Genomic DNA, 23991 nt, shown 5'->3' on the forward strand with positions numbered 1-23991 from the left:
CAAAAACATAGCCTGGTGGAATTCCCAGACTGCATCCAACCAATGATTGCTGTTTCTCATTGTCCCTGCCCCACCCACACTTCTGGAAGCTCTATGCTGAGTACCCAGTCTGATCTCCCTACATACTCACAGGCAGCCACCCTAGTCCTCTCTCCTTCAGGGTCTGTGGACAGTGGGTGCTCCAGTAATTCCAGAAGCTTTGTGTCCCGCATATGGGCCTGGCATGTTGAGCTGGCTAATGTCTTGACCAGCTATGTAGTATTCCAGACATGAGCCAAGGAGGGAGGCATGGTCTTGCTAAGTATAAGTTACTGGGGCTCTTGCTAAATGGCTGAGGTTGGCCTTGAACTTAGATTGTTCTGCCTGAGCCTCCTGAATTGCTGGGATTATGTGGAGCACCACAACTCCTGGCTCACTTTCTTTATTTTTATGTTGACCTGTTTTGTAGATTTCATGTCTATTCAGTTTTAAAATATATGTTTGTTGTAACATGTTTCATTTTGCACAATGTTCGTGGGCAGTGGTCTGTGGTGGAGGTTGCTGATAGAGGAGCCCAGGGGCTTGTTTGAAGTTGAGCTTTTCATTTAAGGTTTGGTACTTTGGCCTTCTAGATGCTTTCCTGAGTATCTCCTGTGCTCTGTAAAGGCATCGCCTGCTTACACATGCTGAAGGTAGCTTTGCTGTTACAAATGAAAATTGCTCTTGGCTCCTTCCCATTCAAGGGCTGTTCTATAACCTGACAACCTGCCTTTTGAAGAGTTTTTGTGAGTGAGAAACTCCATGGCTGGAGGGAGAGCAACCAGGATATGGCCAAAAGTGCCTCCTCTTATGTCCAGGATTCAGGGCCTTGCTGCTTGGCTGAGAAATTAACTGGTGAGGGAAAAGGGGCTGGGGTGAGGCCTTCCCAGTCCCCTGGTTGCCTGCCAGGTACCATGGTGTCTTCCAGTGCTGGGTGATTCCCCCAGCCCTTGTCCTCAGGTCTCAGCTCCAGGGTCACTGCAGCCCCTTTGTTCCCCATCAGATCTCCACTCACGGAAGGGATGTCAGATGTGGAAACTGTGGTCAGTGTCTTGATGAGGTGTGTTCATTGGGAACTGAAAAGTCCAGACCTAGAGATCTGTGGGGAGTCATCTATGTTTAGCAGAATCAGGCTTGGCTGAGCCATGGGATCCAGAGTCAGAACTCCCAGGTACTGGCAGTCATGGGAGACTGTTTCAGATAGGGAGGAGTAAGTGGCCCTATACAGGGTGGCTCACCCCTGAGGATATGCTAATTCTCTAAACAAATGGCTATTCTAACTCTATCCCATTCTGTTCCTCACAGAAGATGCCCCCTCCCAGTCTGGGCCCCTTTAGCTATGTGACTATAAATAAAGGTGAAGGTGGGGGCCTCCATCTTGTTAGGTGGCCCAATCTGTCACAATCTCTTCCATTTGAAAAGTGTTGGATTTTATGTTTATTGATTAGTTAAGTGTGTTAGTAATTAATTGATCACTGGCACCCTCTTCCTCTGACAGAAACTCTTCCCATGATCCACACGGGGTGTGGAAACCCCCTCACCCCCAGAGATTCATCTGAAAGTATGAGTTTTATAGATGCCGACGTCCCCTTCAACTGTGTAGGACATGGAAAATTGGAATGGGTCCAGAGGCTGCTACCATTGTGAAATTTCACCCTCTGACAATACACCATGGAGGTTTGTTGAGGCTTTGTCCCCAGTGTGGACATGTGATAGAAGAGCTCAGGTCTCAACCTGCTCCCTACCCAGCCACTAAGAATCCACAGGCCTGCACAGGAAGGGAAAACTGGAAGGATGAGTCCTTCCCAGGTAGGGCACCGTTTGTGGGTGGGAGGACTGTGTCCTTCATTCGTATTGGATGTTTTATTGATCTTCTCTTTCAATGAAATACCATTATAAATAAAGGGTAGGTAATTTGCTTAGTAAGATTTGATATGATGTAATCTTTATATAATGAAAATCCTCACTGTATGAAAATATTTACGTATGACAATGTAGAAATACAGGATCTTCTAGGTTCCAGCCACCATCGCTTATAATCATGTATGTCTGGGCTCTGTCCCTTTCATATATATGTCTCTGTTTCACTCTTGTGTCATGCCGTCACACCCAGAATCAATTTCAATTATGTGTTTGTGTGCATGTGTATTCTTTAAAAACCAATGAGCTTCTCATTCCAGAAATCCTGAAAATGTCTGTGTTTTTCCATGTGACAGCATCCTTGACTTTTGTCCCTATGGGCATAGGCAGTCCCTCAGCAGCTAGTGTGCCCTGAGGCACCAGGAGCAGATTTGTCTATGGATCTACATGGATGTCAGCGAAGGTCCTAGTTCCTTAATAATTCAACCAGTGCTGTGAGGAAGAACCTTCCAAAGAAATCTTGAAAAATGAGTGAGTGCAGAGGTTGGATTAATCTATTACTTTGGCCAGGCTAGATAAAGGGACACAGGCTGAGAACTTGGATGGGTGCTGGCAAACATTCTTGGACAGACACATCACCTCCCAGAAATCAGTTCATGTCACCCTTCATAAAATCAATGCACACCAAGAGTACACCTGCTGCCTGTCAGTTTAAAGAAGATTAGAATGAGCACCTGTGAATTCCCTGTTCCACTTGAGAGAATCATGTGAGCTGGTGCCTGGAACCTTCCCTGGGATTTCTCTTGCCTCTTTGCTCTCCCACTTAGAGGCTGAAAGTAGCCTGAGAATTGTCCATTCTTGTCCTCACTATTCTTTAGAGTGAATGGTGAGAATGTGTTTCTTAGTGCTTCATGATTTTGCTTGACTCGTTGTTGATATTGCCATAAATGATTTCTCTGGGTGCTCTTTTGTTCAGGACTACTGTTGTGATTTACCTACTCAATGACATGGAGCTGGACCCTATTATTTTTCACTCTTGTATGATCTTCCCTGGTGTAACTGTTACACACTTGATTCATCTGTTCTCCAGGCATTGAATATAGAGGATTTTTTTTCCCACTTCCGAATAGTACTGCTTTAAGCAAGATTGTAGGTTTGAGGGCAGCCTAGCAACTCAGGGAGAGCTTCAGCAACTGAGCACGTCCCTTTCTCAAAATTCAAAAGAAAAATGACGGGGATGTAGCTCAGTGGTAAACTGTCCCTAGGTTCAACTCCCAGTACCAAAACAATAAAAAAAATAATGAACTTAGAGCTGTATGGCATTTACCCTGTGAAGAAGACTTCATCAGCCCCTTCCAACATCATGTGGCCAAAGAGAAATATAAGTGCACTGATTGGAAGAACGCAGACTGGGCTTGTCACAGGGCTAGAATGATGAGGGGTTGCTGGGGACTGGCAGGAGATGGGGAGGGGGTGGTTATGGATATCCGATTCAGGAAGATGTTCTGGAACTGCATAGTGGTAACTAGTGCACAATTTTGAGAATGTTCTTAATACTAATAAACTGAATCTTTTGAAAATGAATAAAATCTTTAATTTTAAAAGAAGCTTATTTTAACAAAATTATAAATACATAAAATAAATAGAAGAAAAAAAAAACAATGGCAGGGGAGGGTAATGGCAGCTCTGTGATGGGAACAGGTATAAGGCGGTGCTCAGGATTTGTTGGCTGAGGGGCCAGCAGGAGGTGTTGGCCTGGATCTTCATTTCAGGTGCTTCTAGCTCTAACTCTCCCTCAGGTGTTGGAGGTGGTAGAACTTGAGCAGGAGTCTCCACAAACAATGGGGGTGGCTCTGCAGGTTAAGAGGAGTAAATGTTGCTCACTATCCATGTTCCTTCCAGGGAGAAAATACTTCCCCACTGCATTTCACAGACCTCCACATAAAACCCCCCTCTTGGGAAGTGTTCCCAGAATGCATGTCGACAATGATGCCTCTGCTGCTTATGGTTCCTGCCCTGCCTGGGTTTCTTGAAGATCCACTCAGCATGTCCAACTCCATCCCATTCCCACAGGCTCACACCCACCACCCTAGACCTCTTCACCTTCGACTTCTTCTTCCATGGGCTCTGGCTTTTCTATTAATGTCAGAACCCAGAGACCTTGGTCCCCCATGTCAGGGCCTGTCATGGTGATGTGGCTGTGGACATTGCCAGGTGGCTTGTTCAGCAACTGCTAGCCATGGAGTGAGTAGACCCCCCGCTAGTGAGGAGCATGCAGCAGCATGAGAGACCTGGACTTTCCTCCCATGAGGTCAGTCTTCTTGGCACCCCACTGTTCCGAGGAGCAGGCGAGGAGACAGAGTCGGTGGCTAGAGTGTGATGCACCAGAAGTACCTGGGGATGGCATTCAATGCAAAATCCAAAGGTCTAGGGAAGTCCCAGATGGAGACAGGAGAGTCCTTGCACAACAAGGGTTGGCAGAGTTCAAGGAGGAATCGCCAAGGGAATAGTTAGCAGCTTTAGTTCAGTTCGTTAGCTGACAAGAGTTGGTAGCTCCCTGCATTAGGAGCATTATCCCATGAGTCCCACAAGTTCATTGGTTTCTGGAGATGAGAAAACAGGCTGATCCCAGGAAGGATCCCTGTGTGGGGACACCCAGGACATCGTTCTCTGTGGCCCAGTTGAAATGGCTCCAGGAGGGAATGAGGTCCAGGTCCCATAGCCCTGAATGGCTGTGGGAACTTCTGGCTCCACCTTTGAAGAAGTAAACCCCAGGAGACCCCAGATTCTGCTCTCAGATTGTTGTGTGTTCCTTGAGACAGCAAGTGACATAGAAGTGGACCAAGTGGCAAGAGTCCCCTGATGTCTGACTAAATGCAGCCCTACTAATCCTGATGATGCAGAAGACTTGGAGAGCTTGTGGAAGGACAGGTCACTGCCATGTGGACACCTGGGTCCAGGAGTTACAATCAGCTGAATGGTGGGATGCAAAATAGAGGCAGGGAAGTGAAATAGTGTCAGTGTCGCTCTTCCGATGTTTGTCACTAACATGGAGACAGTGATCCTGCATGAGGCCAAGGCTGACAGGGTGGGCTGGGTAAGGAGTTGGTGCTCAGAATCCTTATGGTTCAGGACTCTGCCCCTCCACCTTCCACCCTACAAGAAAGGTGATTGGGGTGGTGTCAGTGCTTGGTGTCCCCCTCTGTTCTCTGGGCACTGGCTGTGGAGGCCTCTCTGCTTCCACACTCATCCTGGGGCCAAGCTCGTTCCCACTTGTGCTCAGCCCTGACTTTTCAATCATCCTTTTAAATCTGAAGCCCCTGCTCCAGTCCTCCTTAATGAGAACCTGAGGAGAGCAGGGTAACAGAGAGCCTGGTAGCTGGCCAGGAATCCCAGGTCCTGCCTGGCCTCTGCTCAGGCTGTTTCTGCCCCTAGTGTCCTTTCTCAAACCTCATACAGACCCCGTGACCCAGGGTTCTACCCTAGGAGGACAGGAGAAGACACTGGGGGCCCAAAATGAACCCTGGAAACTCTGAATGTCCACTTCCCACCATGTAGTGACCATGACAGGTCACCTGGCTTACAGTCTCCTCCTACAGTCTCCCACCACCTGCTCCTGTCTCAGCTCCCTGTTCTCCCAAACTCAGGAGGAAGACATTACAGGGTTATTCATCGTGGTGGACTGTTGAGTTTATTTATCCTGGGTTGTCGGGTTGGGACCTTTGTCTTCTTTTAACACATGAACAGAGGTCCTGGGAGTGGGAATGCAGCCAGCACCCCATTCTTCATAAGAAATTCTGCGTTGGAACATCGTGGGGTTGGGGCCTGGGGAATGGGCCATGCAGCCAGAGAGGGAGCTCTGTCTGTGGGGCCTCCTTGAGCGTCGCCTTCTCGATAGACAGCAAAACATCTTTGCTCATTAAATGTATTTCACCAAATGAACTGGAGAGGAGGCCGTTGCTAGAATATGGGTTCCTGGTTATGGGGTTTCAAATTCCGTTTGGATCTATCACCAAGGAAGGGAGGTCAGGGGGTCCCTGAGCTGACCCCTCCTCCAGACAAAATAACATATATACCTCTGGACTTCTGTTATCTCTCCTCCAACCCCATGACATGTCCATATGTGCACACAGCCATCCCAACACTGTCCCCCACATTTTTGACAGTCTTGGGTGCAGCCAAGGTACCAGCTCTGAGGAGACAGACCTGGGTCTAGACTCAGTTCCTCCTCCTATCCTCTCATGTGACCTTGGCCAAGTCATCATGTCTCTCAAGTCTTCCACAGTCTCCCACCGCACAGTGGGATCATCTTAGCATCTGCTTCCTAGTGATGTCACCAAGTCTCTGTGAGGTCGCACTTAGAAAACCTACTGCCTCATGTGTGCAATGCATGGAAGTAGAGATTAAATATAGAAACCGGTGGAATGTCACATAGAATAGAGCTAACAACAGGCCTAGTCTCCCTACTTATGACTTTGTAATTGTTATTTTCCTTCCCAGCCTTCTTTTTTTCTTTTTTATTGTAAACAAATGGGATACACGTTGTTTCTCTGTTTGTACATGGCTTAAAAGCATACCATTTGTGTAATCATAAATTTACATAGGGTAATGTTGTTTGATTCATTCTGTTATTTTTTCCCTTCCCTCCAACCCCTCCCACCCCTCTTTTCCCTCTATACAGTCCTTCCTTCCTCCATTCTTGCCCCCCTCCCTAACCCTAACTCTAACCCTAACACTAACCCCTCCCACCCCTCATTATGTGTCATCATCCACTTATCAACGAGATCATTCTTCCTTTGGTTTTTTGAGATTGGCTTATCTCACTTAGCATGATGTTCTCCAATTTCACCCATTGCCTGCAAATGCCATAATTTTATCATTCTTTATGGCTGAGTAATATTCCATTGTGTATATATATATATACACAACAGGCCTAGTCTCCCTACTTATGACTTTGTAATTGTTATTTTCCTTCCCAGCCTTCTGGTATATATATATACCACAGTTTCTTTATCCATTCATCAATTGAAGGACATCTAGGTTGATTCCACAATCTGGCTATTGTGAACTGAGCAGCTATGAACATTGATGTGGCTGTATCTCTGTAATATGCTGATTTTAAGTCCTTTGGGTATAGGCCAAGGAGTGGGATAGCTGGGTCAAATGGTGGTTCCATTCCAAGTTTTCTAAGGAGTCTCCACACTGCTTTCCAGAGTGGCTGTACTAATTTGCAGCCCCACCAGCAATGTATGAGTGTACCTTTCTCCCCACATCCTTGCCAACACCTGTTGTTGCTTGTATTCTTGATAATCGCCATTCTAATTGGGGTGAGATGGAATCTTAGGGTGGTTTTGATTTGCATTTCTTTTATTACTAGCGATGTTGAACATTTTTCCATATGTTTGTTGATTGCTTGTAGATCTTCTTCTGTGAAGTGTCTATTCATTTCCTTAGCCCATTTGTCGATTGGATTACTTGCATTCTTGGAGTAGAGTTTTTTGAGTTCTTTATAGATTCTGGAGATTAGTGCTCTATCTGAAGTATGATTGGCAAAGATTTTCTCCCACTCTGTAGGCTCTTTCTTTGCATTGCTGATAGTTTCCTTTGCTGAGAGAAAGCTTTTTAGTTTGAATCTATCCCAGTTATTGATTCTTGTTTTTATTTCTTGCGCTATGGGAGCTCTGTTGAGGAAGTCTGATCCTAAGCCGACATGTTGAAGCTCTGGACCTACTTTTTCTTCTATAAGATGCAAGGTCCTCGTCTGATTCCGAGGTCCTTAATCCATTTTGAGTTTAGTTTCGTGCATGGTGAGAGATATGGATTTAGTTTCATTCTGTTGCATATGAATTTCCAATTCTCCCAGCACCATTTGTTGAAGAGGCTATCTTTTCTCCATTGCATATTTTTGGCCCCTTTGTCTAGTATGAGAAAATTGTATTTATTTGGGTTTGTGTCCGTGTCCTCTATTCTGTACCATTGATCCACCTTTCTATTTCGGTACCAATACCATGCCGTTTTTGTTACTATTGCTTTGTAGTAGAGTAGGAGATCTGGTATTGCGATACCCCCTGCTTCACTCTTTCTGCCAAGGATTGCTTTAGCTATTCTGGGTTTTTTGTTCTTCCAGATGTATTTCATAATTGCTTGCTCTATTTCTGTAAGGTACATCATTGGGATTTTAATTGGAATTGCACTGAATCTGTATAGCACTTTTGGTAGTATGGCCATTTTGACAATATTAATTCTTCCTATCCAAGAACATGGGAGATCTTTCCATCTTCTAAGGTTTTCTTGAATTTCTTTCTTTAGTGTTCTGTAGTTCTCATTGTAGAGGTCTTTCACCTCTTTTGTGAGATTGATTCCCAAGTATTTTATTTTTTTCGAGGCTATTTTGAATGGGGTAGTTTTCCTAATTTCTCTTTCTGAAGATTCATCACTTATGTATAAGAATGCCTTAGATTTATGTGCATTGATCTTATATCCCGCTACTTTACTGAATTCACTTATGAGATCTAAAAGTTTTCTGGTGGAATTTCCTTGTTCCTTTAAGTATATAATCATATCATCAGCAAATAGGGATAGTTTGAGTTCTTCTTTTTCTATTCGTATCCCTTTAATTTCTTTGGTCTGTCTAATTGCTCTGGCTAGAGTTTCAAGGATGATATTGAAAAGAAGTGGTGAAAGAGGGCATCCCTGCCTTGTTCCAGTTTTTAGGGGGAACGCTTTCAGTTTTTCACCATTTAGAATGATATTAGCCATGGGTTTAGCTTAGATGGCCTTTAAAATGTTAAGGAATGTTCCTAGTATCCCTATTTTTTCTAGTGTTTTGAGCATGAAGGGGTGCTGTATTTTATCAAATACTTTTTCTGCATCTATCGAAATAATCATGTGATTCTTGACTTTAAGTCTATTGATATGGTGAATGACATTTATTGATTTCCTGATGTGGAACCAACCTTGCATCCCTCGGATGAAACCCACTTGATCATGGTGCACTATCTTTTTAATATGTTTTTGTATGCGATTTGCTAAAATTTTGTTGAGAATTTTTGCGTCGATGTTCATTAAAGATATTGGTCTGAAATTTTCTTTCCTCGATGTGTCTCTATCTGGTTTAGGTATCAGGGTAATATTGGCTTCATAGAATGAGTTTGGGAGGGTTCCCTCCTCTTCTATTTTATGGAATACTTTGAGAAGTATTGGAATGAGCTCTTCTTTAAAAGTTTTGTAGAACTCGGCTGAGAACCCATCTGGTCCTGGACTTTTATGTGTTGGTAGGCTTTTGATGACTTCTTCTATTTCATTACTTGAAACTGGTCTATTTAAATTGTGTATGTCCTCCTCATTCAGTTTAGGTAATTCATATGTCTCTAGAAACCTGTTGATGTCTTCGAAATTTTCTATTTTGTTGGAGTATAGATTTTCAAAATAGCTTCTAATTATGTTTTGTATTTCAATCGTGTCTGTTGTGATATTTCCTTGTTCATTCCTAATTTTAGTGATTTGGGTTTTCTCTCATCTTCTCTTTGTTAGTGTGGCTAAAGGTTTATCAATTTTGTTTATTTTTTCGAAGAACCAATTATTTATTTTGTCAATTTTTTGTATTGTTTCTTTTGTTTCAATTTTGTTGATTTCAGCTCTGAGTTTAACTATTTCCTATCTTCTACTACTTTTGGTGTTGGTCTGTTCTTCTTTTTCTAGGGCTTTGAGTTGTAGTGTTAGGTCGTTTATTTGTTGAGTTTTACTTCTTTTATTAAATGCGCTCCATGAAATAAATCTTCCTCTAAGTACTGCTTTCATAGTGTCCCAGAGATTTTGATATGATGTTTCTTTGTTCTCATTTACTTCTAAGAATTTTTTAATTTCCTTCCTAGTATCTTCTGTTATCCATTCATCATATAATAGCATATTGTTTAATCTCCAGGTGTTGGAGTAGTTTCTGTTTTTTACTCTTTCATTTATTTCTAACTTCAATCCATTATGATCTGATAGAATACAAGGTAGTATCTATATCTTCTTGTATTTGCTGACATTAGCTTTGTGGCATAAAATATGGTCTATTTTAGAGAAGTATCCATGTGCTGCTGAGAAGAAAGTGTATTCACTCTTGGTTGGATGGTATATTCTATAAATGTCTGTTAAGTCTAAATTATTGATTGTGTTATTGAGATCTATGGTTTCTTTGTTCAATTTTTGTTTGGAAGATCTGTCCAGTGGTGAGAGAGGCGTGTTAAAATCACCTAGTATTATTGTGTTATGGTCTATTTGGTTTCTAAAATTGAGAAGGATTTGTTTGACATACATGGATGAGCCACTGTTTGGGGCATAGATGTTTATGATTGTTATATCTTGCTGATTTATGCTTCCCTTAAGCAGTATGAAATGTCCTTCTTTATCCCTTCTGACTAACTTTGGTTTGAAGTCCACATTATCTGAAATGAGGATGTATACTCCAGCTTTTTTGCTGAGTCCATGTGCATGGTATGTTTTTCCCCATCCTTTCACCTTTAGTCTATGGGTATCTCTTTCTATGAGGTGAGTCTCTTGCAGGCAACATTATTGTTGGATCTTTCTTTTTAATCCAATCTGCCAGTCTATGTCTTTTGATTGATGAATTCAGGCCATTAACATTCAGGGTTATTATTGAGATATGATTTGTATTCCCGGTCATTTGGTTCATTTTTTAAATTTTATTTATTTATTTATTTTTTTGACACACCTTGGTTCCTCCTTTATTTGACAGTTCCTTTAGGATAATTCCTCCCTTTGTTGATTTGCATCGTTGTTTTTCATCTCTTCCTCATGGAATATTTTGCTGAGAATGTTCTGTAATGCTGGCTTTCTTTTTGTAAATTCTTTTAGCTTTTGTTTATCATGGAATGACTTTATTTCATCGTCAAATTTGATGGTAAGTTTTGCTGGGTATAAGATTCTTGGTTGGCATCCATTTTCTTTCAGAGCTTGAAAAATGTTGTTCCAGGCCCTTCTAGCTTTTAGGGTCTGGATTGAAAAATCTGCTGATATCCGTGTTGGTTTCCCCCTGAATGTAATTTGGTTCTTTTCTCTCACAGCCTTTAAAATTCTGTCTTTATTTTGTATGTTAGGTATTTTCATTGTAATGTGCCTTGGTGTGGATCTGTTGTAATTTTGTGTATTTGGAGTCCTATAAGCCTCTTGAACTTGATTTTCCATTTCATTCTTCAGATTTGGGAAATTTTCTGATATTATTTCATTGAATACATTGTTCATTCCTTTGGTTTGTTTCTCGAAGCCTTCCTCAATCCCAATAATTCTCAAATTTGGCCTTTTCATGATATCCCATAGTTCTTGGAGATTCTGTTCATGATTTCTTACCATCTTCTCTGTTTGTTCAACTTTGTTTTCAAGGTTCAATATTTTGTCTTCAATATCTGAGGTTCTGTCTTCCAGGTGTTCTATTCTATTGGTTATGCTTTCTATGGAGTTCTTAATTTGGTTTATTGTTTCCTTCATTTCAAGGATTTCTGTTTGTTTTTTTTTTTCAATATCTCTAACTCTTTATTGAAATGATCTTTTGCTTCCTGTATTTGCTCTTTTAACTGTTGATTGGTGCGATCATTCAATGCCTGCATTTGTCTTTCATCTCTTCCTTCAATGCATGTATTTGATCTTTCATCTCCTCATTTGCTTCCCTGATCATTTTAATTATGTACATTCTGAACTCCCTTTCTGTCATTTCTTCTGCCATGCTGTCGTTGGATTTTATTGATGTAACATCTAGATTTGTTTGGGGCATTTTCTTCCCTTGTTTTCTCATATTGTTCATGAATCAGTGGGTCCTTAAGATATTGCAGATTTCCTCTATTGACTTATAATGTCCCTGAAGATTGCTAGTACATCCCCTCTTATCCTTCAGTAGCCTGCAGTCTTGGAGGAAGTTGATAATGCGGTGCTCCACAAGGAAGCTGCCTCTCTAGGGTTGGTGACCCTCAGGTGGGGTATATTCCCTGATAGTGGGTAGAGGTGTCTCCACTTGTTGGCCAATGGTCATCCAAAGGGAACTAGGCTGCGGGCTGAGGCAAGGCCTGTTTGTGCCTGTGTCTCTGGTTTTACCGTCCTTGTGGGAAAACCTCACCCGGCAGGGAAGACTCACTGGTGGGGAGGTCTTGCTGGTCAGTTCCCCTCCTAGAGGTTCCCCTCAATCTACAACTACCACCTGGGCTGGGCTGCCTTCCTCTGCAACGTTCCCAGGGGCCCAGACCTACCTCCTGGGCCTGGGATCCTCACCCTTCACAGACAAGTCTCCTTAGACTGCCTCTCCTCAGAGAATCTGCCCGCAGTCCTGGAAACTGCTGTGCCCCTAGGCGTGTCTCTTTGCGTCTCTTCCACCAAGAAACCGCCTAGGTCCTGGGACCCTGCTCTGCACCTAATCGCCTGGCTATGCGGCCCCTCCTCTGAACCGCCACCTGGAGCCCCGTACAATAGCTCCTAGACCCAGAGACCCGCCACACCTCTTCCTCCGGACAGCCGCCTGGTGTTCCGACGCAGTCACTAGGAGTCCAAGCAACTCACTCTGCGTCTCCTCCTCCCGCCAACCTCCCGTAGCCCTAGGCAGTCACTCGGAGTCCAAGTGAGCTGCCCTGTTCCTCCTCCTCCTCGGGGTAGCCCCCCGGGGTGTTCAGGAGTGGTCACTTGAAGACCAAGCGACCCACCGCGCTCCTCCTCCAGGCAGGCCACCGGTGTTGAGGAGATATCGCTTTGAGTCCAAACAACTCACCACTCGCCTGCAACCGCCTGTAGCTTTGATGCAGTCACTCCTAGACCAAGCGACCCGTCTCGCTTCTCCTCTTCCTCCGGGCAGCCCCCCAGTGTTCAGAAGCGGTCATTGTGAGTCTAAACAGCTCACCACGCACCTCCTCCTCTGGCAACTGCCTGTAGTTCTGATGCAGTCACTCCTAGACCAAGCGACCCGCCGTGCTTCTCCTCTTCCTCCGGGCAACCCCCTGGTGTTCAGAAGCTCTGAGTCCAAACACCTCGCCATGCAGCTCCTCCTCAGGCAGCCGCCCGGAGCCCCAGTGGTTGCTCCGAGTCCAAGTGCTGTGCTGAGCCGCCTCCTCTACGATGATCCCAGTTGTCCGTGTTTACCGCTCCAGTGGGGGGAGGGGTGTCTCGCCGAGCAACTCTACTTCACAAAGTTCCCTGCCTTCCAGGGCTACCGCCCCATCTGGGACGCCTCCCTAACAGGAGAGACTCACCCAGCAGCTTTGAGTTGGTCCCAAGCCTCTCACTATCTCCTCTTTTGAATCCTGTGTCCTGGAGCAACGTGAAGTGCAGCCGCCCTCTAGTCCGCCATCTTGAAAACCGCCCCCAGCCTTCTTTTCTGTGTGTCACAAGAGGATTGAAATGCAGTTAGTGCAGCTGTCCTCATCTCCCTTGGCCTTCCAGTTGCTTCCTATGGTATTTAAATCCAGTGTATGTGCCCCAGCCAGGCCTGTGTGCTGGGCATATTACTTATCAGCTCCCAGCTCCCCTCACCCTGGTGTGTACATCTGAGCAGTCCCTTCCCCTTCAGTGTGACCTGGGTTTAGTGTCTTCCTTGTGACCTCTGGAACATGACAAATATTCATATGATGTCACCTCCAAGATTTACTGATGAAATGACTGTGGCTAACATCTTACTCTCGCCTGTCTTGTTTCTTTCTTCTTCTTTTGGTGTTATTTCCTTGTTCCTCTCTCCCTAGGATCTCTGGCTCTGTGGAAACTGCTTCTCTCTTCTGTGCCTCCTAAGGAGAGGCTCATGAGTCTTAGGACAGAGATGGCAACAGATGAGGAAAAACGAGGCCTTGTCTTAGTGGAGTCCTGGCAATAACCCTGTGACTTAGCTCAGAAGCAGACCTTGGCATGACTGAACCTCAGCTGAGAAAGCGACCCCAGCCTCATGAGAGACATGGCAGAAGCCCCACTTGAGACCGCCTGCATTTCTGATCTAAAAAAAACAGCGAAAGCGCAAATGTTTGTTGTTTCATCTGCTGTATTTGTGTTAATTCTACAAACAGTGTTGGGTCACCTTACAGTGTATCAGTGCCCAGAACCTGCTACAGCATGGTCCATCCTCCCTTCTCTCCTCCTGGGCTTCCTTCAGTCACATGAATGCCCACCCACCTCCTCTCTGGACAACTCATTTCTGCCTTTGAATCTGTCAACAGTTGATCCTCCCTCTGTGAGCAGGGCTGGATCCCACTTGACTCCAGGTCTAAGGATTGAGGCACATCAGTGTGAGATCCCTCAGATGGCCTCATGTTATGACTGCACTTCCCATAGAGCCTCGGGGTTTATTTAGATATAACACTGGTCTTTTCTTCCAGTTATATTACTCTAGTGCTTTGTGCCTCTATTCCTCCAGATTTGGATTCTCAGAGGGCAGGGACCATATTGGTGTCTTGCTTTGCAGTTTGTGTTCCCTGACTCAATGCACAGTAACCATTTGGGGCACAGTGATGGACAAAATGAGAGGATATATGAAGCTCTTGAAACAGGTTCCAGTCACTGAGCAGCTCAGATAGTGGAGGTGGATGATCCTAATAGGAGTTGCAGTTCTGTGTGGTGGCAGGGCAATGACCCCAGGGCCTTCTGATGGTTCTTCTGGCTGCAGGTGCTCCAGCAGAACGGTATGGGCTCAGTCTCCCCTTGGGGTCATTGTTCACCCTGCACCTGTGCAGGAAAAACCATTGCAGGAAATAGGACTTTACTGCAGTAACTTCTAGGCCTCAGTTTACCAGATACCTGGGGATAAATTCAGGGTCTGAAGGTGACAGTGATTTGAGGTGAAGTAATCAGTGGTCTGTGCTTGTACCATCTATACTGATGGCTCTTCACAGGTCATATTTTTGGAACAGAGTGGTATCAGCATAATATGAAGGTGCAGCATTCCGTCTTTTTGACGTTAAAAGTCAGCTGTTGGGCATTTTGAGGTCGAAATTAAGAGTAAATGGTTTTGACAAAGGTGGCCTTCACATCCCTGAAAAGTGATCTATTTATTGTCAAGAATCACATCAGAGACTATGAACATATTGCTCAGCTGGTAGACATCCAAAAGTAGTGATTTTTAAAGTGTACTCAAAGCCAGTAACTCAAAGCAAGTGAAACTGGAGGGTTTGTTTGGAGTTCTCTCAGTGTCTTGCCCACCATGGCCTCTCTTTTGTTGATGATTCTTTATTCCCAGAGAAAGGGGCAAATTCTGGGCTCTACCTACCTGTAGTTCGAAACCCATGTGTAACCTCTCATGTGCTGTGTCCCAAAAGGAGTTGGGAGAAAATCCCCTCCTTTCCTTAAATAGGGTGGGAAAGCAGAAGGTGGCAGAGGCTTTCACCAACACAGTGTGTTCCTAGACTTGCTCAAAATCAAATCTCTGTGAGGAAGGAAGTACATGCTTTGACTCCAGGACACTTGGTCTCTCATGGTCAGTGTATTAATGAGGATATTGCACACTGAATAAAACCAATCATGTTCAGCCTTCACATGGTAATAATGATCATTGATGGATAAACACTTTAAAAATACTTTACTATGCTTTATTTGATCTAAGACAGATGAAAAAGCACAAATAGTGATTCCTAAGTAAATCTTTTTTAATTAATTATTTAATTTTTAAATTTTTTTTATTGTAAACAAATGGGATACATGTTGTTTCTCTGTACATGGTGTAAAGGCATACCATTTGTGTAATCATAAATTTACATAGGGTAATGTTGTTTGATTCATTCTGTTATTTTTTCCCTTCCCCCCACCCCTCCCACCCCTCTTTTCCCTCTATACAGTCCTTCCTTCCTCCATTCTTGCCCCCCTCCCTGACCCTAACTCTAACCCTAACTCTAACCCTAACACTAACCCCTCCCACCCCCCATTATGTGTCATCATCCACTTATTAGCGAGATCATTCGTCCTTTGGTTTTTTGAGATTGGCTTATCTCACTTAGCATGATATTCTCCAATTTCATCCATTTGCCTGCAAATACCATAATTTTATCATTCTTTATGGCTGAGTGATATTCCATTGTATATATATACCACAGTTTCTTTATCCATTCATCAATTCCTAAGAAAATCTTTAAGCAATCAAATATATTGTAATGTGGACAAGATATCACATCATTTATATGAAATATAATTGATAAAAATACTTTCATTAAACTCAAAATAAATGTTGATAAATGAAATTGGTCCATCATATGATATATTTTAATTTTATGTTTAAATGTTTCATTGTGGAGTTTGAATTCAGGTGTGCTTTACCACTGCACTGTATCTTGAGTTATAGTTTGTTTATTTTTTATTGATGAGATAGGGTTTCACTAGGTTCCCAGTGCTGGCTTCAACTTGCTATCTTTCTGCCTTAGCCTCTTGTTTCACTGGGAGTATAGGTGAGAGGCATAATGCCCTGCTAATGGTTTCGTTTTTGTTTGGTACTGGGGATTGAACTCGGGCACTCAACCATTGAGGCACATCCCCACCTTTCTTGTATTTTATCTAGAGACAGGGTATCACTGAGTTGCTTAGAGTTTTTTTATTATTATTATTATTATTATTATTATTATTATTATTTGCAGTGCTGGGGATTGAAACTGGGGCCTTGTGCTTGCGAGGCAAACACTGTACCAACTGAGCTATATCCCCAGTCCCTCGTTAATGTATTTTTTATAACTATAGAATTAAAGGCCTGTGATGAAGTCTAAGTGTGCATGTGAGGTTTTGCTGACAATCACGGACCTCCACAGCTCTCATGTCATTCTCTCAGGTGGACACCAGAGGGCAGTGCCTGCCTGCTTGCCTCCATGACACTGCCCATCGCAGAAGGTTTGCAAGTTTCGCCCTCTACAGAACACGTTTGAGAATGTAGTTTGCTTAACAAATACTTATTTGCTCTTATTCTTTATTATGATTTGGAAGTTGATGAAAATTCTCTACAAGAAACAAACACAAGGTCATCTCTAGTTACATTAAAAGAACCATTTTCTTTTCTTTGAAATGCCCATGTAGGGCTGTTCTTTGGTTATACTCCCCTACCAGGTGTTTATGACCAAACTGGTCAAAAATGATCTTGTATCTTCCTATCATTATTAAGAGTCAGCTGAGATTCTTTATGGGGTCACTCTTGGGAACTTGTGAGAAGCTTCTTAGCTTTTCTGTGTCATCTGTCAGGATGGGTCAGAGTTTTGCTGACCATATGTGGCTTCCCTTGGAAGTATCAGAGATATTTCCCTCTCCAATAATCCTCATCTTTGCAGAATGTGGACTGTTGGCTCCCTTTTCTCCAGGGTGCCTTTGATTCCCCTGATCAGGAGGTCATGTGACCCAGAGTTGCAAAGCCCTTAGAGAAGTCCCATTGGTCCCTGGGTCCCTGTTGACTTCAGAGGGCAAGAACCAAATATTCTCTATTTTTCCTTAACCCTTTAACTGCCTTAACTTTGTGTTTGTTTTCAACATCCGGCAGGACATTTTCATCAGTCTTAAAGTGGGAGCACTGGGTTTTATATTTAAGGTATATAACTTAAAGTTATTTAGCCCTTCCATTTAATTGGGGTCAGAATTAACATTGACAGTCAGCCTTATATTTTGTCTCTTCTATTGGCGATAGCTTGTTTTTAAATTAACTTAGGTTGTTCTGTCTTAAAGAAGGAATACTTCTTTAAAACACTAATAGGCAAAAGTTATAAAGTTCTATGAGGAAAATATAAAATGAAAATAACAAGGCTGAAAACATTTAGTTTGTATAATAACATATAACAATACTCATGTGATTCCTCAGAAAACTTGGAATGGACCCACCTTTTGACCCAGTAATCTCACTCCTCAGTTTATACTCAAAGGACTTAAATTCAGCATATGACAGTAAAACAACAACATCAATGTTGATAGCTGCTCAATTCACAATAGGTAGATTGTGGCCAACCTAGATGCCCTTCAGTTGATGAATGTTTGAAGGAACCATGATATATGTACACAATGGAATATATCTCAGCCATAAAGAAGAATAAAATGATGGCATTTGCTGGTAAATGGATGGAGTTGTAGAATAAATATCATGCTAAGTGAAATAAGCCAAGTACAAAAAACCAAAGCTGAATGTTTTCTCTGATAAGTGAATGATGATACATAATGAGGGGGTTGGCGGGGGAGGCAAGAGAAAAATGGAGGAACTTTGGATTGTGTAGAAGGAAATGGGGTGGGAGGGGTTGGGGGAAGGAAAGATAGTGGACTGAGACAGACATTTTTACCTTATGTACATGTATGATTACATGAATCTACATTGTGTACAACCAGAGAATGAAAAGTTGGATCCCACTTGTGCACAATCAATCAAAATGCAGTCTGTAAAAATTAAATTGAATTAATAAAAACAATACTCATATATCTTTATCTATTTTGCTCCACAAAGATAAATAAATTAACTCAATCACATGAGATCTTTTACAAATTTTACTTTCTTTTCAACTTTCTTACAATCTTACATATTTTTAAATAATTTACCCAAACTTTAGTTTTGTATTATATACCTATTTTGGCATCACAGAAATCTTTACAACAAAAACCTATCCTTTGAACACTTTAAATAAGCTTAAGTCTAGACTACTTTGGAGCCATCCTAAAATGGAGTAGGGTGAGAGGCAGACACTAATTTCAGGTAAGGTGTGGCTCTTGACAACTAACACAATACAATATTACCTCGGGAACACAAATCAAACAAAAACTAAGAGACACCTTAACTTTCTTTTTGTGGAAAGATAAAAAAGTTGCAACATCCTTCCATGTTCCATATTTTTAACCTTTCGACAAATTAGGCGCTCCTCCTTGCCTTCCAAAAATACATTTAAATTCCCATCCAGTGCAGGAGCAGCACAAATTATCACATATATAACTTATTGATGACAGGTTATTTTTATCCAATCAGAAAATGTTAAATGACATAATGAATCCCCAAATGAATTTGTTATTTCTGTGTTAGTCTGAAAGAGCCTACTGCTGCAGACAACTTTATTGTGGAAAATGCCAGCTTGGTAAAGGGCTCTCCTAGGCATTGCATTTTACTTGGAGGACATGAATACATCTAATATACAAAGAAGCCAGTAACAGCATCCAAACTACACTGATGTTCTTATGTTAACCAACTTGAACCTTTTAAAGAAAAATGTAGAATCCATAGTGTAGGATAATAACTTAAAGTAACATTTGTGTGTTTAACCAGAGTTGCACAAACCCTAATTCTTTTAAGATTATTCCCCTGAATAATAAAACCTAAGAGACACAGGAAAATTATCTTGATAAGAGCAGATCAATGCTCAGACTTTGCTTCCTATCAGTACATTAAGATTTGAATAACTTTAGTCGATGGTGCTAATTATACTCAATTTCTTAAATTTGTTATTTGAAACAATCCTTATGAATGTAATCTGTGCATTTAAGTTACATAATAAGTTTCATCCCAGAAGAGGGATTGGAGAATCTGGCATAAATAAAAACTGGGCACCCAGAGACTCCTTTTGGGTCTTTTCCTCATATTAGGCAGATTGATATTCAATGGAGGAGGTGTTGGATATGGAAACTGAAAAACTCCCAAATAGTGCAGCCTGGGGAAAGGGAGTAAAAAGAAAGCCATACATTGATAGCATTGATCCTTTCCCAATGCGTGCTTTCCCAGTGACAAGACAAGCCCTGGGGAGGAAATACCCATCCAAGCCTAGACTGGCAGTCTCTGAGGAGTCAAAGGAGTGACCCTTCCAAAAATAAGTCCTTTCTCAGTGACAGTACAATGAGACCCCAGAGGGAAAGACAGAAATATTGACCACTGATGCCAGACCTTCCACCTGACCCACTGACTGCCGACCCTAGACCCTCCATTAGACATGCTCTGGCAATAATTAGGTCACCTTTCAGTATAACCTATATAAGCACAAACTTCCCCTTTGGCCAGTGGCTCACTTCCACCAGGAAAGTGGGTTCATCGTAGGTATCTCCCTTGCATACCCTGTTCCTGCATGAAACTTACTGAATAAAAAGCTGAAATGACTCACGTAGTATGTGTCCAGCCCAGTTCTTTTGTGCTAACAGGGGACATTTCCATCCTCTTTTCTTCCTTTCTGAACCCAAGAGTTTGAAAAAGTGCCGTAGTGTTTTGGATTTAAAGTGATTTTGCCCCCTCTGGTCTTGAGGTGGTTTGGGTAATTTCCCAGGTAGACTCCAAATTAGAGACTCAAACTAGTATGTAGGAGGGCAGTAGACAAAATGTCTTAGAACAATTAAAATGAGAGCCATGAAGGGTTTCCAATGGAAACTTTTGGGTTAGAAACCTAGGGACCCATTGTTCTCCCTAGGAGGATAAGATCCCTCTAGTCTGATAAAGTATAAATTGGCTGAACTGAGTTTCATGGGACAGGATCTGAGGCTGGGCTTCATATTTTCTGAGGATATTGCTACAAGGCAGAGAAAGAGAAAGAGAAAGGGAGAAAGGGGGAACTCAGTCACACACTGGTAGATTGATGGGTAGGGCTCTGCTTCGGAGTTGTGAGATCGTGCTGCAAAGTCACCTCAGTCTGTCATCTAGGGAACTACTGAGGGAGGCCTTTCCTCCACCATCAGATAGGAGGCCATGAAAAGAGATTAAAGTGGAGATGGAGCATCCATGTGTGATCGGTTGTCCTTTGGACACCTCTAGAGACCCTGTGTTCGCATTGGGGAGTACCCCCACGCAGAGTTGGGGTGCTTTTAAGAGAGACCTCAATTTCTCTATCAAATGGATTACTGTGAAAGAGACCAAAGCAAGATCAGTCCAGCAAAGGAAGAGAGGGATTGATAAATCTCACTCCAGCAAAGCCCTTTTCCTGAGCCTTGAGTCGGGCAGCTGTACTATCTGCTTTTAACTGGCTTATGGGGTCCCGGATTTTTTTCTTTGTTTTCTTTCAGTTTTTTTAAAAAATATTTTTAGTTGTAGAGGGACACAATAACTTTATTTTATTTTATTTATTTATTTTTATGTGGTGTTGAGGATCAAGTCCAGTGCCTTACACACACTAAGGAAGTGGTCTACCACTGAGCCACAACCCCAGCACGTCCCAGAATTTTTGATAAAGACAGAATTTAAAATGGAGTATAGGGCTTCTGGAAGAAAGGCGAGAGAGCATTAGTTCATTTCACTCACCCTCCTGAAGATTCCCTTATGACCTCCAAGATGAAGCTGGAGTTTTGAGTGAGATTAGATTCCTTGCTTTGCTGATCAGCTCCTGGGTTCTTGTCCTGCAGGTTTGATAACTAAAATCCATGGGCAATAATGGATGGGAAGAGCAGGATCCTGCCATGAGGGAGGGGGCCAGAGAGCAGGAGAAATTACTTTGGTAGGGGCTTAAGGAGGCATTGAAAAAATATCAAGGTCACTGGTTGTGGCCTTTAGCCTGAGGGTTAATCACTATAATTCTCATCTGTGTTCACCCCCACCTTGATTTTCCCTGTATCTGGGAGAAAGGAGCTGGCTGGAGCCTCATGGTCATTTATATTTGAAATGGTCCTTGAAGGCACCCATTAATACTTCTACCAGTTAGTCTCCAGGTGTGGCTTTTGAATTAGAATAAGACCTCAACTGGGGCCCATGATTTCTGATTGCTGACCCTCTATTATTTGTATCCATCAACACTCTGGCTGGACACCTAGAAATAAAAGTGGCTTAGTAATTTCCAATGCATCTTTATTCTTGCCAATTTAATGAAACCTTTTTGTTAAAGTTTTATTTAAATCTCTGCAAACTGAAAGGCATTTGGATCCATTCACTAAACTCATGCGTTCTTATTTATCTGTAAGCTAATTTTGATGAAGTATCCATCACAAGCAGATAAGTAGACACTACAATACTATACATGTGTGCACACATGTATAAAACAGGAAACAAAGATTATTTAACTTTTTTGCAGGTAAAATTGAGCCTATCACAGATTTTTATGGTCTGACCAAGACAGGAAAAGGGCCTGTGCAGTTGGGAACATTGGGAATATAGTCTGCAGTCATGGATGCTGAACTCAAAAGTTCAGGTGGCCACCCATTCTTCATGGGGCATATTTATTCCCACCATTACTATCATTTCTTTCTCTGCTCAGGACTCTTTAAAGAAAAAGGATTTGTACATATGGGCTCTTTCCATTGTTCTTCCCTGTCCCTAGCCCTAACATTTTTATTCCCCATATTTGGTATGTTCCCCTTGTGAATTTCCCCTTGTGAATTTAATCTCCTCCCCTGTAATCAATCCCCTTATTGAGGATTTCTTGCATACCCTGGGACCCTACCTGCTCAATTCTACTTCCTAGGGATTTCTTGCCTGACCATCAAAGTAGTTCTCCCTCAAGTTTGAAATACATTTTCCTGCTTTGGTCTATGTAGATGCATAGAACTACTTAGTCCCTGTGGTACTTGCTTGGACCCTTTTCCTGAGTTGTGGATCTACTTTTGATCCACTTTGGAATTCGGGTCCTTTGTTGACCTCAGGGATGGCAGTTTCTTAACCAGCTCTGTGGCTTCCACAACAACGCAGCGGCAAGTGTTTCCTCTGAGGAGGGGGATCACTGAGACTCCTAGGCAATGAACTGAGCCCCACACTGGGCACCGAAATTGTTAGCTATAAGAAGGTGCTGCTGGAAATGAAATGGCTCAAACGGGGGAGGGCAAGGGAACTTTTACTTCTGCCAGAAGGGCTGTGCTACTGGAGAGTGGCTAGCAAGGACACCTGGCAGGCAGGCAGCCTGTTTATAAACTTAAGGCAGTTCTGCCCTTCTCCCTGACTGGAGGTCTTCAGGGTATAATCTACGTGATTGGCTAATTTTAAAATTGGGGTGGTAAAAGGGAAAGGGCTTCAATTAAAATGACTACAGTTGGATCCAATTAAGGTTGAATATTATATTCTGAAAATAGATCACCTGACTTTTCTATGCTCACACACAAGTGTGTGTGTGTGTGTGTGTGTGTGTGTGTGTATGAGAGAGAGAGAGAGAGAGAGAGAGAGAGAGAGAGAGAGAGAGAAGAGGAAGTGAAGAAAATGAATATCATCACTAATTCCACCCCCATCCATCCATTGCTCCCTGCCCTTGTGGTCTGCAGTTCTGGTTTTCTCTTGAATGTGCGCACGCGCATGCACGCACACACACATACATCCTCTCTCTCTCTCTCTCTCACACACACACACACACACACACACACACACAGAACTAGCTCGGTTCTCATTCTGTAACCTGTTTCTTTCTCATCCCTAGAGCCTGGGACACATCTACCACTGACAGAGCCCTATGAACATGCTGATTATGCTTTTCTCATTCCTACATAGTGTGCAATAATCCTTCACATGAATACAGCATAGTTCATTGAAACCACCTCCTGTCCTTAGACCTCTGGTGTTCCCAGGATTTCTCTGTTATATATTAACTGTGATTACTCTCCATTCTTGAATGTTTAGGAAAACAGTAATTACTATAAACTCCTGAATGTGAACTTTCTGTGTCAGACAAATCCATTTGAAAGGCTTTTGTGAGATATTGCCAACTTTCCCCCAGAAGAGCCAATTTGCAGGATGGTTTTTATACTAGTGGCCAGAATCACCTCCCTCTTAGTGTTCCCAGGTATTTTGATGCTGGTTTTTCTTTAATCAACCTGGGTGTGATATTGTGATCCAGTGGAATCTGAAAAGTGTTAGAAATCTTCCAACTTTTGCCTGGGGGGTGTGTCTCCAGCTTGACCAGCAGGTAGAGGCAAGAGCCGGACACCACAGATGCCAGGGTCCTGCCCAGCACACTGCCAAGAACCCACAATCAGTGATAGTGCTTAGCACTGTAGTGTGCCATTGCTTCCTCATCCTCACTGTGGGTGAGTGTCATCTGCTGTGGGACATCTCATAACACCTGAATGTCCCCAGTATCTGAGATAAAAAAGGGTAGCTTCCAGTAGAAATGTCATTTTTCCTGGCTCCAGGGGAGATCCTTCCCTTCCTATACCATTAATTCAGTAGGGGAGCAGCGAGGGTGATCAAGTCCCCTGGGTTCAGGTGTCGCTGCAGCTCCTGTCCAGGTACGTGGCCATCTTCCTCCCACTGCTGGAAGACGCTCTCTG

General features: G+C 42.8%; 1 pseudogene; it reads right to left on the minus strand.

The window, feature by feature from the left end:
• LOC124979314 (cytochrome c oxidase subunit 4 isoform 1, mitochondrial-like) overlaps positions 1 to 23991 on the minus strand; it is a 78726-nt pseudogene that overhangs the window by 144 nt on the left and 54591 nt on the right.

Source organism: Sciurus carolinensis, chromosome 3, assembly GCF_902686445.1.
Source record: "Sciurus carolinensis chromosome 3, mSciCar1.2, whole genome shotgun sequence".
NCBI lineage: Eukaryota > Metazoa > Chordata > Mammalia > Rodentia > Sciuridae > Sciurus > Sciurus carolinensis.